The sequence below is a fragment of the Chinchilla lanigera genome, unplaced genomic scaffold, assembly GCF_000276665.1.
Source record: "Chinchilla lanigera isolate Chin_1 unplaced genomic scaffold, ChiLan1.0 scaffold00010, whole genome shotgun sequence".
Classification (NCBI taxonomy): Eukaryota; Metazoa; Chordata; class Mammalia; order Rodentia; family Chinchillidae; genus Chinchilla; species Chinchilla lanigera.
Window position 1 is genome coordinate 23,295,143 of NW_004955411.1, and position 11,969 is coordinate 23,307,111.

Consider the following 11,969-nt stretch of genomic DNA (forward strand, 5'->3'; position numbering starts at 1 on the left):
TGTTTTAGAGATAATTCTGTAGGGAATAGTCTGTATCTATGAATATTTATAAACTGTCTGATTTATGAGCATAGAGACAATGAGTATAAGGTATTGTTATCTAGTTGTTTGAAAGATAATAAAATGTCCATAGAGAACCAGTGTAATATCTTTGGTATGACTCAAATGACTTCATCACCAATTATATAATAGAAAAGAAAGGAGAATTTTTCGTTATTTAGATTATTCTTTTGCTTTCAGAACATAGTCCCTGAAATACTCAGCATAATACTTTGTATTTGAAACTATCTATGTGTGCTGATACATACATAACATGTATGAATGATATATGAGATGTGTCTGAAAAATACAGGGAATGCTTAAATTAAAAAATTACAATAAAAGACACATTGCTAGTATTCTCAAAATGCTCCCTCCTTACTTTGAATACACTTACCCCACCATTTTTGGCACTTTCTGGAGCAGTTCAGGGGGTCATTTTTCATGAATATTTTTAGTTACACTGTCATGGCTGCCTTGATGTCCTGAATCAATTCAGAATGTTTACCTTTCATGGTTATTCTGAATTTGGGAAAGAGCTGGAAGTCGTATGGTGACACAGCTCATGAATAGGGTGGAGAATGATACATCTTAATGTTTTTACAAGCCGGCTTTTGCACTGGATAGCACTCTACAGCAGCGTTCACCATCTTATTTAATCATACCTCATAAAGGCACAACAAAGGACTTCCAGAACTGCTTCAGAAAGTGGCAGGAATGATGGGATAAGTTTTTGAAGGCAGGGGGTTATTTTGAGAGAGATTAATGGTGATGCATTGTTTAATACTTTTTTTAACAAAAATTTAAGCATTTATCATGTACGTTGCTCATGCCTTGAATGTCACACATTTTTATGATGAGAGTTAATCTAGATCATGATGTTAAAAACTTAATGGTTGGGAATGTAATTTGGACCACCACTTCCTTTTGGGAGCAAGGTTTTATTGAAGCATAATAGTGCACATTCATTTGCCTGTTAACTTTTGGTTACTTTCATGCTATTACAGCAGAGATAAGTATGGCATTTAAAGCCATGTTCTTTGTGGAGAAAGTCTGTGACTCATATTAACCATAGAGATAGGATGATGAATACGACAATGAATAAATAAATGTTGATATAGTCATTTAATACACCACTATTCAGAAATAGAAAGGAGAAATTACTGAAACATGTAACAACAGAATGAATAAAAAATTTTATACTGGATGAAGGAAAGCAGACACAAAGTACCACACACAACCACATGTTTCAGTTTATATAAAGCTCAAAAAAAGGCAAAATTTGAAAGCTGGAACCAGTCTAAATGTCCATCAACTGACAAAGAAAGAAAATGTAGCCTTCATACAATTTTTTAAAAATAAGAATAAACACGACACAACTTATTCAACAGATACAACATGTAAAATGTTATGCTAAGTGAAAAGAATTAGACATAAAAGACCACGAATTGTCTCATTCTGTATGTACATAAAATTTCCAAAGAAGGCAGATCCGCAATGACAGAAAGCAGAATAACAGTTTCTGGGGCTGGAAGTGGGGAATGGAGGCTGACCACAGTTGGATGTGGTATCAAAATGTGAACCAGAGCTTGGTAATATTTTCAGAACTCTATCAAGGTACTAAAAATCATTTAATTATATGTAAGCAATGGATGAACCATATGATCTAGATATAAAAAAGGCTAATGTATGATGTTAAAAATCAGAACATGGCTATCTCTAAGTGAGGGGGAAGTCTTGAAAGGAAAGGAGAAATAAAAAGTTTTTTAGGATGAGAGAAATAATTCTGTATCCTGATTGGGCTACTGTTATACATGCATGGTTGTAAATGTCAAGTTTTATGGGTTCTACATCTGTGTATTTTTAAAATCTGTAAATTATATCTCAAAAGAAAAAGTCACTACAGATTTGGACATTGTTGGGTTGGAAGAAATGGTAAAAACTGCCATACTAAATTTTGTGTAATGTTGAAGGATGAAGGAAAGAGTTATTGAAGAAGATACAGACTGTACTGATTTTTGTCTTATGTGAAGTAATTTCTGCAAGAGAAAAGCATGCAGGAGCTTTAGAAAAGAGAGATGGTATTGACATGGGATGTGTTTGATTAGTAAGAGGATGTAAAATTTTGTTTCATATTTTTTGGAAAATACATTTCTGCCTGAAGAACCATTCCCATTTTAAAAAATCCCCATAGCCTTAAGTGGTTTCTTAGGCATATGGTATACTTCTTAGTGTACTTAGAATAATGGATCAATCTATTGATGAATTACTCTATTAATGAATAGTGGATTAATCTGTTGAAGACATTAGAGCCTTCATGATTCAGTAAGTTTCCCAAATACCCATTTCTGAACTGTTACATTGAAGGCCAAACCTTTAACATAGGAACCTTGGGAGAAGTATCATATCCAAACTATAACAAGCCCTTGGCACCTACTACAGTATAAAATAAATAATTCTGGGGATTTATTTTGTGGTGAAAGCTTAAATGCATGTTGAATTATGTATTTTAAAAATCTTTCTCTTGTTTAGAAAAACTATTTTTGTGAGTAAAATGTCATAGTATTTTGTCAAGTCATATACATACTGGACTTTAGATTTAGAAACAAATATTCATGGCAATTTTGTGAGATATATATGAATGTAAAATTTATTTATCCTTAAACATTAAAGTAATAAATATTGAAGAGTGGAACTGCCATGCTATGGAACATAAAAGGGCTCTTATTCCTAAATATCATGTACAGAATCTCAAGTTAGATTTGATGTATAAAAATTTCATTTGCTTTAAAATTTCATTTCCTTCTGTCCCACTCAGACAATTTTCTCTTTTTGTTTTTATTTTAATTTTTCCAGAAACTATTTCTTATTCTTCTTTTGCTTGCTTTTTTGGGGGAGTAGCTAGAATTCTCAGGACACTTATTTTTCTCATCTAAGCTATTAAGTTTGTTAATTACTGTCTGTATTATTATTTTTTCATTTCATTATTCTCAGAATCAAGCAAGTAGGATGTACCTACGTGTACAAGAGACAAATGATAAAATGTTGACAATGAGTGATGGTGCTTTATCATGCCTCTGATACCTATTACATATGTTAGTGAAGAGCCAGAATAGAAAAGCTGCTTCCTTTCTGCCTTCAGAAAAGTATTTGAGCTCTTCAGAAAAGTATTTGAGCTCATCCTGACAAGTAATTTTGATTGAGTACCCAGTTATCCTCCGATTATTATTACTTGGCCTTTATCAAATATTTCCATATGGTTTCATGGTCAAGCCAGAGGAAAAGAATTGAAATGTATTTTAAACAAAATGTACTGCAGATTCTATTGTCTTTTCTTCTGCATTATTTTTCATGCCTAATTCTCTGTCTTCAGATTTTTCTTCTGTTCCAAAAAGATCCTCGACATTCTCATGCTGCCTTTCCATTTCTGGACTACATTTTATGTTAATAATAGTGCTCAGTAATCTCTTTTATCTTTTAATGGCCCACACTCCCCCATTAGGACCTTCTCCCTACCTCTGAACCCCTTGACTTCAGTAGATGTTATTTCATGCAGACTTTACAGTGAGAGCTACTGCTCTTAGTGCTTCCCAGCCATGTATCCTCAGGGATTCAGGAAATACCAAAAGATCTTCATCGCGTGTCTTTTCAAACCTATTCTTATCTTGCTGTTGAATGGCTTGGACCTTGGATTACTCTAATACTTTTGAGACTACATAGATATCTCTTTATGCAACTTCATTTCCTTCGTAAAGCCCTGTTCTCTTTTCACTTCCGCTTCATATTTCTTGTCTTCTTTCATCTGGATTTAAATTTTTCATTAGTAGATGTTTGTGACACATAATGAATACATTCATCAAGGAGAACTGGGGAATGTATACAGCTCATCTTAACCCTTTTTTTCCCCTTCCCCGCCTCCTCTTCTCTATTTCTAGAACCCAGTCCTATTTGTAAATGTTCGAACTCCATGTTTCCTGTGATTTGTCTTGTATTTTGCTCTTTAAATTATTTATACTCATATGACAAACCATGCAATATTTAACCTTCTGAGTCTGATTTATTTCACTTAACATTATGAAGTTTATCTGTTGGCCCACAAATGACAAATTTTATCCTTCTTTAAATCTATACAGTACTCTAGTATTCCACTGTCTTGGTTCCTTTTTTCTCGTTGCTGAGACAAAATACTAGACACCCAAAATTGAGGAAGGAAAGGTTTATTTAGCTCACAGTTTGTGGAGGTTTTACTCAATAATCAGCTGACTCCAAGTCAGGGGGACATGACACAGGGGCAACAGTTCAAGGCGGCAGAAGACAGCAAGAACAGCAAGAGCAGAAAAGGCAGGGTAAGGGGGACAAGACTCTTTTCCTCGCTTATATTGTAAGCAGGCTATCCGCCCATGCCAATACCATCTCCACATCCTCCTCTTTCACCAGCTGAGGATGTTTACAAAGTAAGGACCCAGGCCCCTTTCTGAATAACTTAGTTACAATTTTAAACTTCTCAAATTGACACAATGAACAACATCCTAGAGGAGGAAGGGCATGTCCTTTTCACCCCAAGATATAGAACTGCTGAGTTACTTAGTTAAGCTTCTAGACTCCTCAAGTTGACACAGTGTATCAACCATAGCATCCACTGTGTACATATTCTACATTTTCTTTATCCACTTATCTGTTGATGGGCATATAGACCATGCCCAAGATTTAGCTATCGTGAATCATATCACTATAAATGTCGTTATGCTTGTATTACTGTAATGTGATGTCTCTAACGTTTGGAAAGATACCTCAAAGGGAAGAACTGGGTCAAATGAAATAATTTTAGTTTTTTAAGGAACCTATGTACTGATTTCCATACTTCTTGGCCATTTATAGTTCTTTTTCTTCCAAGAAGTATCTGTTTGTTTCAATTGATTGGGTCTTTTATTTGACAGAGTCTAATTCTTTTGAGCTCTTTATATTCTAGATATAAAGGCTGGAGCACTTTCTTAAGGGACTCTTTGTCACTGAAGATTCTAATTTTCCCATCAATTTAGAGTGATATTTTTGTAGGGTATATTATTCTGGATTGAAAGTTGTTCAACTTTTCTCCAAGATTTCCTGGCCTTTAAGGTTTGTATTGAGAAATCTTTAGTAATTCTAACAGATTACCTTTATAAATGAAGTATTGCTTTTCTGTAACAATTTTTAAAATTCTGTCCTTATGTTGGACTTTGGGGTTTTTTATTATGTGGAGACATACATGAAAAGTTCTTTTCTATTTGTGCTTAATGGGGTTCTATATGCCTTGTTTACCTATATTTTTGAACTCTTTCCTATATTTGAGAAAATTTTTTCTGATTTCTATGAACACATTTAGTATGTCACTTAGATTGTCTTCTAATTCTTCCCTAATTCTGTTTATTCATAAGTCATTCTTTCTTGCATCATCTAGCAGCTGTTGGATTCATTCCCCATGATTTCTTGCTGTTGTGAAATATCTCTGACTGTATGATCACCTGCATCAGTCCTGTCTTGTAGTTCTGACACTGTTCTCACACTGATCATTTCTGCTGCCTACACTGTCAATAGAAGTTTTTATCTCCTGAGTTTCTTCTGTTTGGTACTTTTACATGGACTAATTCTTTGCTAAACTGATCATTCACATTTTATATCATTTTGATTAGCTCAGAGAGCTTTTTGTGTCTTCTTTAAGCTTGCTGATCATTTTCTTAATTAAATCCATTATCTGCTTAGTTACATCATCTTTAAGCTTGTTGAACACTTTATTGATATGCTTTTTTGTTCTTCTTTTATCATTTTGTACAAATCAGCAGTTTGAGTTTTTGTTTCTTCTTTATCAATACCTTTTGGATAAGCTTTGGTGGAGTTTAGAGTTTGGAGGCATTGCTTTGTTTTCTCGTGTTTCTTTTCTGCTGTGTGTGTGTGTGTGTGTGTGTGTGTGTGTGATTTTAGGCTGGGATCAGTTAGTGGATGACTCTGTTGATAGTATAGTTAGTGTCTGCATTTTAGTTAATATCTGCTTCCTAGTCATGTGATCTTGGCTTTGGTTGCTTTTTGATATTTATCTATCTTTTCTACCTATTCAATTTAATAGGATTAGACATAGTCTTGGTCTCATAAAGAGAGAATCCCTATGAGTCATATCAGTATTAATCATATGTTACTCATGTATTACATTAAAGCTTGTTTTAGAATTGGCCATGGTGGTACACACCTGTAATCTCAGTACTTGGGAGACTGAAGCAAGAGGACTGACATGAGTTAGAAGCCAGCTTGTACTACATAGTGAGTTCAAAGCCAACCTGACTATATAGAAAACCCAACCCAACCCAACTCAACACAACCAACCCAAGCCAACCCCAACCAAACCATACCAACCCAACCCAATGCAACCCAAACCAAACCAAACCACAAACCATGTAATTTTGGTAATTTCACCTTTTATCCATGACCCATATAAACCATAATATATGACTACTGACAGATAAATTGGGTTGTCATTTGTGGAGGATAGAAAAAGAAAGGGAAATAGGAAGGGGGTAGAGAGTAAGAAGATATGAAGGGAATGTCAATGATTGGAAAGCAGGAGATTGGACTCTTTTAGAATTTTTTTTATACCTCTAGTACAGGGTAGGGTTGAGGGGGTTTGAAAGGATATACTTAGGAGAGAGAAGTGTGACTGGAAATGGACATTTTGGGCCTGTTAATACGTTGATAGCTTATGTCTGGATCCTCTATATGCAATTTTGGTTTGAGTTACCCATGAAACATACTATTTAGATGATAATACTAGTTAATTATTATTCTCCTTTTTGTATATATGTTAGAGGAAAAGAGGAAAGGAAGAGGATAAGATAAAGGAATAAAGGGAGGAAGAGAGAAGAAAAAAGATAAAAGAGGAAAGAAAAAGACAGCATCCCCCAAAAGAGCCAGACAGTTGCAAAAACACAAAATTAAGCATCCTCACAGTTACTTTCATATTACCCCTTGAGTGTAACTAGTGAACTCTTCCCTCCATTTCACATGTGTGAAAGCTTTGATCAGGGGACAAGGGTGTTCTGGATGGATTCCTGGATCTGTCTCTTTCCCACTTCCCGAGCTTCACTGGTGCATCACTGTGACCACAGGTTGTTTCTCCTCTTCACCCTTTTCAGTCCACACCACACTGCCTGCTACTGTAGATCTTGGAGCTGGGCCCCGCTGTGATCTGTTCTATTGCATGCCTGTGAAGGAGGAGGCTTGGTGATTTCGGTGGCTTACAGAACCTGCCTCCCTGCTGCAAGCCATGCTCTGGGCATGGCTATGTGGAGGGCTTTGCCTTTGTCTTAATATCAGACCCCCTCAGTTAATTGAGGGGAGAGTGCAGTGTCACTGGCTTAGCACCCAGTTTGCTTCTAATTTCCCTCTTGTTCCCCGCTCCTGTCCCTACTTGGCAAATCCTGCAGGTGCTTGTTTCTTCTGTCAGTGTGAAGCATTGCTGGAGCCCTCTGGCGAGGGTGCCACTGTCCAGCTCTCTGCCCTTAGTGCTTCCTTGTTCACTCTCCAACCCATGAACTTTGTGGAATCTCAGCGTCTGCTGCATTCAGCAGCCCTGTAGCAGTGAGTGGCGGAGGTTCCTGCGTGGGGTGCCTAATGGTGGGTGGTAAGTTGTGAGCAGGATGTCCCGAGGGCAGAAGACTGCCAGCCTTTGGGGGAAGAATGGATGAGTGCTTATCCCTGGGCCAGACTGGCCTCTCGGCTCTCCAAGGTCTTGCTTTTCATAGATGCTGCCTGTGTACATAGCCTGAGATACCTTTCTTTTCAATGCAAAGATCTGTGCCTATACCAGAACTGTGCGCTTGTTTTCAACTTTCCCAAGGGCCTGGTGGTGCTCTCTCAGACACCGTGCACTGACTTTCAGTTTCTCTGCTGCTTTTGTTTGAGACTATCTCATTGTCTATGTTCCTTTTTCCAGTGGGTAGGGTTAAAGGTTAGGAACCTATTCCAGAAGCTTAGCTGCCACTGACGTGTAGGCTGCTTTTCTTGGAGAATCAGATCCTGTCCTAAGAGAATGTGTATGTATGAACTGGGAGGGGGCGTACCATAGTTCAGGAGTGATCCAGCTACCCATTCTAACCTCCCTGATGCTGGATTCAGATATGGTGGTTTCTGCTTCTTCACTTTGCCTTCCCTTACCTGGCTTCCCTTGCCACCCATTTCTGTGGATCTGTAATATTTTGGTGCACGTTTTGGTGCCTCCATGTACCACTAGCATGTTCCAGCTTGTGGAAAGCAATTCACATGCAGTGATTGTCCCAAGTCCTCTGGACTTTACCAGACCTACTTCTGGAGCCCATCTCTCCTTTAATCGCTCAGATGTTGGACTTTGCTAGATCTGACTTTCCTTCTTTTTTATGTTTTAGTCACAATTCTTGATTTACTATCAAGAAAATATAAACACACACACACACAAAGAAAATATAAACACAATTTGAAACTTTGCTTGTTAACTCTTTCTATGGAAATTTCTTCTTCCTTCAAAAGATCTGGGAATTTTTTTCAGTTATAATCATGTATTTGATTTTTTGTTCGAGTGGTGTGTGTATGTGTGTATGTGTACGTTTGTGTTTATATGTTTGTGCTAGATAATTTACTGTATTTTCTGCTGCTATAGCACAAATCATATTCTAGTGTTCCAGGCACAAAATTCAGAATATTTGCTTTCCTTGGAATTTTTTATTTCTTTAGTCCCAATTAGGATAAATCCTTTATCTGCTTCTAAAACCCAGTCTCACATTTTCATTCCTTATTTAACTTTATTTTTAAATAAATCTATACTCAAAATTAGTGACAATAATTAGTTCTAGTAACATACTATACTCCTTTACATCTTGAGAAACAAGATTAAGAGGAAAAACATGAGCTGAAGTAATGAAATCCAAACCATGTCTTTAACAAAAAGACTGAGTTCCATACCATAGTTTAATGTATTTGAAGAAAGTCTCTCCTGGCTCCGAGAATGAATTTCTTAACTCCTCCAGGACTAGATTTCTGCACACTTTGCATGACATTGAGCCTTCCTAACCTCAGACTATATCCTTATCCATTCTATCTTATATTCTTCTCATAGTTTGTCTTGCTATTTAAGCCTAGTGTCCACCATGGATTTAGAGATTAAGAGATACACAGTTATAAATGCTTGATATTCTTGTAGTAGTATTTATTCTCAAGTACCTATTTACTATTGAGTTATCATTATAGGAAAGCACGTCCAGTGAAGGAAAATTATTTTTGAATTGAGACACATGTAACTCTACAGCCTACTACTGTGGTACAGTCTGCCAAGACACATAAACTTAGGTGAAATTCCTTAGGCAGAGATTCTCTACACATTATTACTAGTTGGGGAGTGAATCTCAAAGCTGATGAAACTGATTAGATTAAATGTAATCCATTAGAATTGTATTCACTTTGATTAGAACAGACTTAGTCACTCTGTTCTCTTAGGCCTATTTGTTGATCTGATTCCTTGGTTCTTATCATTGATTTTTCAAAAAGTGTGCAAAATGGAATCCAAGGGTAATGTTCTTTAACTCAGAGAAAGAGTTGACCTGAGTCCTCTGTTCCATGTTTTCTTTCTGGAGTTCATCCAAGTCTATTGTACTCACTATCTTTTCAGGGATGGAGAGATGTAAGATGAATGAGTGTGTGGAGTTTAAATAGGTTTTGGTGGGGAGGTAATAAAATTAGCTTTCAATATTAACATCTTCCTAAAATTCCAGTAAGCATTTTAAAATTGGAACCTGGTACTGGAAGCTGGGAGAAAAGTGAGGACTAAAAAAAGATAGAAATCATCTGCACAAAGTATTAAGGGGTTGAGTAGTTGGACCACTAGTAGTAAATGAATTAGTAAGAGAATTAGTAAGTATCTGAGAACAGAATGCCTAGGTTTAGTTTTAGCTGTCATATTGTGTTCTGTGCAAATGATCTAATATCTGTGATCCTCAGTTTTGAAATTTCTCAAATAGTTTGCCTTAGGTTATCTTTAAATTTCCTTCTGGTTTCAGAATTCTATTATGAAAAATTATTAAAGGGAAAGTACAGATATAAAATGCAGAGAACCTGTAAGTACTCAAATGAATTGAAACTTAAGGCAAATTTCAAAGCTGAAAGTAAGTTAAGAATGTGCATGTTTGAATAAAATTGTTTGCTTCATTTTCTTCCATTGCTCAGATTGGGAATCTTTGTTTATTTTATTTTCTGAAAATTTTTTTTTGATAATATGTGTTTGCAATACATAATGATTACTTTCTTCATAGGGAATTGGTATATGTATATAAACACATTTTAATTATGTTTTTTATCACCTTCCTCTACTTTTCCTCTCACAAACCATTTGTTTACTGATTAACACGTAAACTTTTTTTCTTCCTTCCTTGATGAATATTAGGATTGAATTTTCATTAAAATTTTATCTTCATGTTAAAATTGGACCCATATCTTTCACCATGCACCAAATTTGAAATAGATCCAAGATCTAAATATTAAAATAGAAACATTAAGTCTGCTGGAAGATAGAATAGGTAAAACTCTGGAAGACATTGGTGTAGGCAAAGACTTTATGGTTAACCCCCAGATCACACAAGAACTATCACAAAGAATCAACAATTGGGATCTCATCTTATTGAGGAGCTTTTGCACAGTGGGAGAAGGCACAAACAGAGGGAAGAGACAACCCACAATGTAGGAAAAAATGGTGGCCAGTTGTTCCTCAGAAAAAGGATTATTATTGAGAACATATAAAGAACTAAAAAAAAAAACCAGTCTTCCCAAATTTAAAGACCCAATCAAAAAATGGGCATCTGAGATGAACACGCACTTCTCAGATGAAGAAATACAAACAGCAAATGAATATATGAAAAAATGTTCAACATCATTGGTCATTTGAGAGATGCAAATTAAAACAACAGTGAGATTCCATCTCACCCTAGAAAGAATGGCTATCATCAAGAAATCAACCAATAGCAAATGCTGGAGGGGCTCTGGGGGAAAAGGAACCCTTCTCCACTGCTGGTGTGAGTGTAGACTGGTGCAGTCACTGTGCAAATCAGTGTGGAGATTCCTCTAAAATGTAGGATTGGAGGTCCCACTTGATCCATCTATTTCCCAGAATTAAAAAACGTACCACAGCAATATATGTGAACCTATTTTTATAGCAGCACAGTTTGTAATTGCTAAATCTTGGAAGCAATCCAAATGCCCATCAACCAAGGAATGGATAACAAAAATGTGTTTTTTTACATAAAGAAATACTATTCAACCATAAAGAAGGATAAACTGGAGACTTTTATAGGTAAATGGATATAATTTGAGACCATAATAATAAATGAAATAAATCAGACTCATATATGTAAATATAGTATTGTCTCCCTAGTGTGAAAAGCTGAAAGGGTAAATAACATCCAAAATGTACAATAGATATTTTAAATTGGGAAGAAACTGTTCAAAAGGAAAGAGTGGGGGAAAGGAGAAAAGAAGGAAGGGAAGAGCAAATATATATCTCTTTATATATATATATATATATATATATATATATATATATATATATGCATACCTGTATCTGGTGATCTGAGAAACTTCACTGAAGTTAGCAATCTGTAATATAACAACCATTCTTAACTTCCCATCATTTTATTTTGAAATTCTGTACCTTTTTCATTGTTTTTGTTTTGTGTTGTTTTGTTTGTGTCTCTGGGGTTGTTATTTTGTTTTTGTTTGCTTCTCTTTAAAATAAAATTTTAAAAAGAAACCAATTGTGCTGCTATAAACATGGGTGCACATATATCACTGTTATGATGTCTTTAATTCTTCTGGAAAGATACTCAGGAGGGGATTAGATGAGTCAAATGGGATCTCTAATCCCAGCTTTATTTTATTTTAAAGAA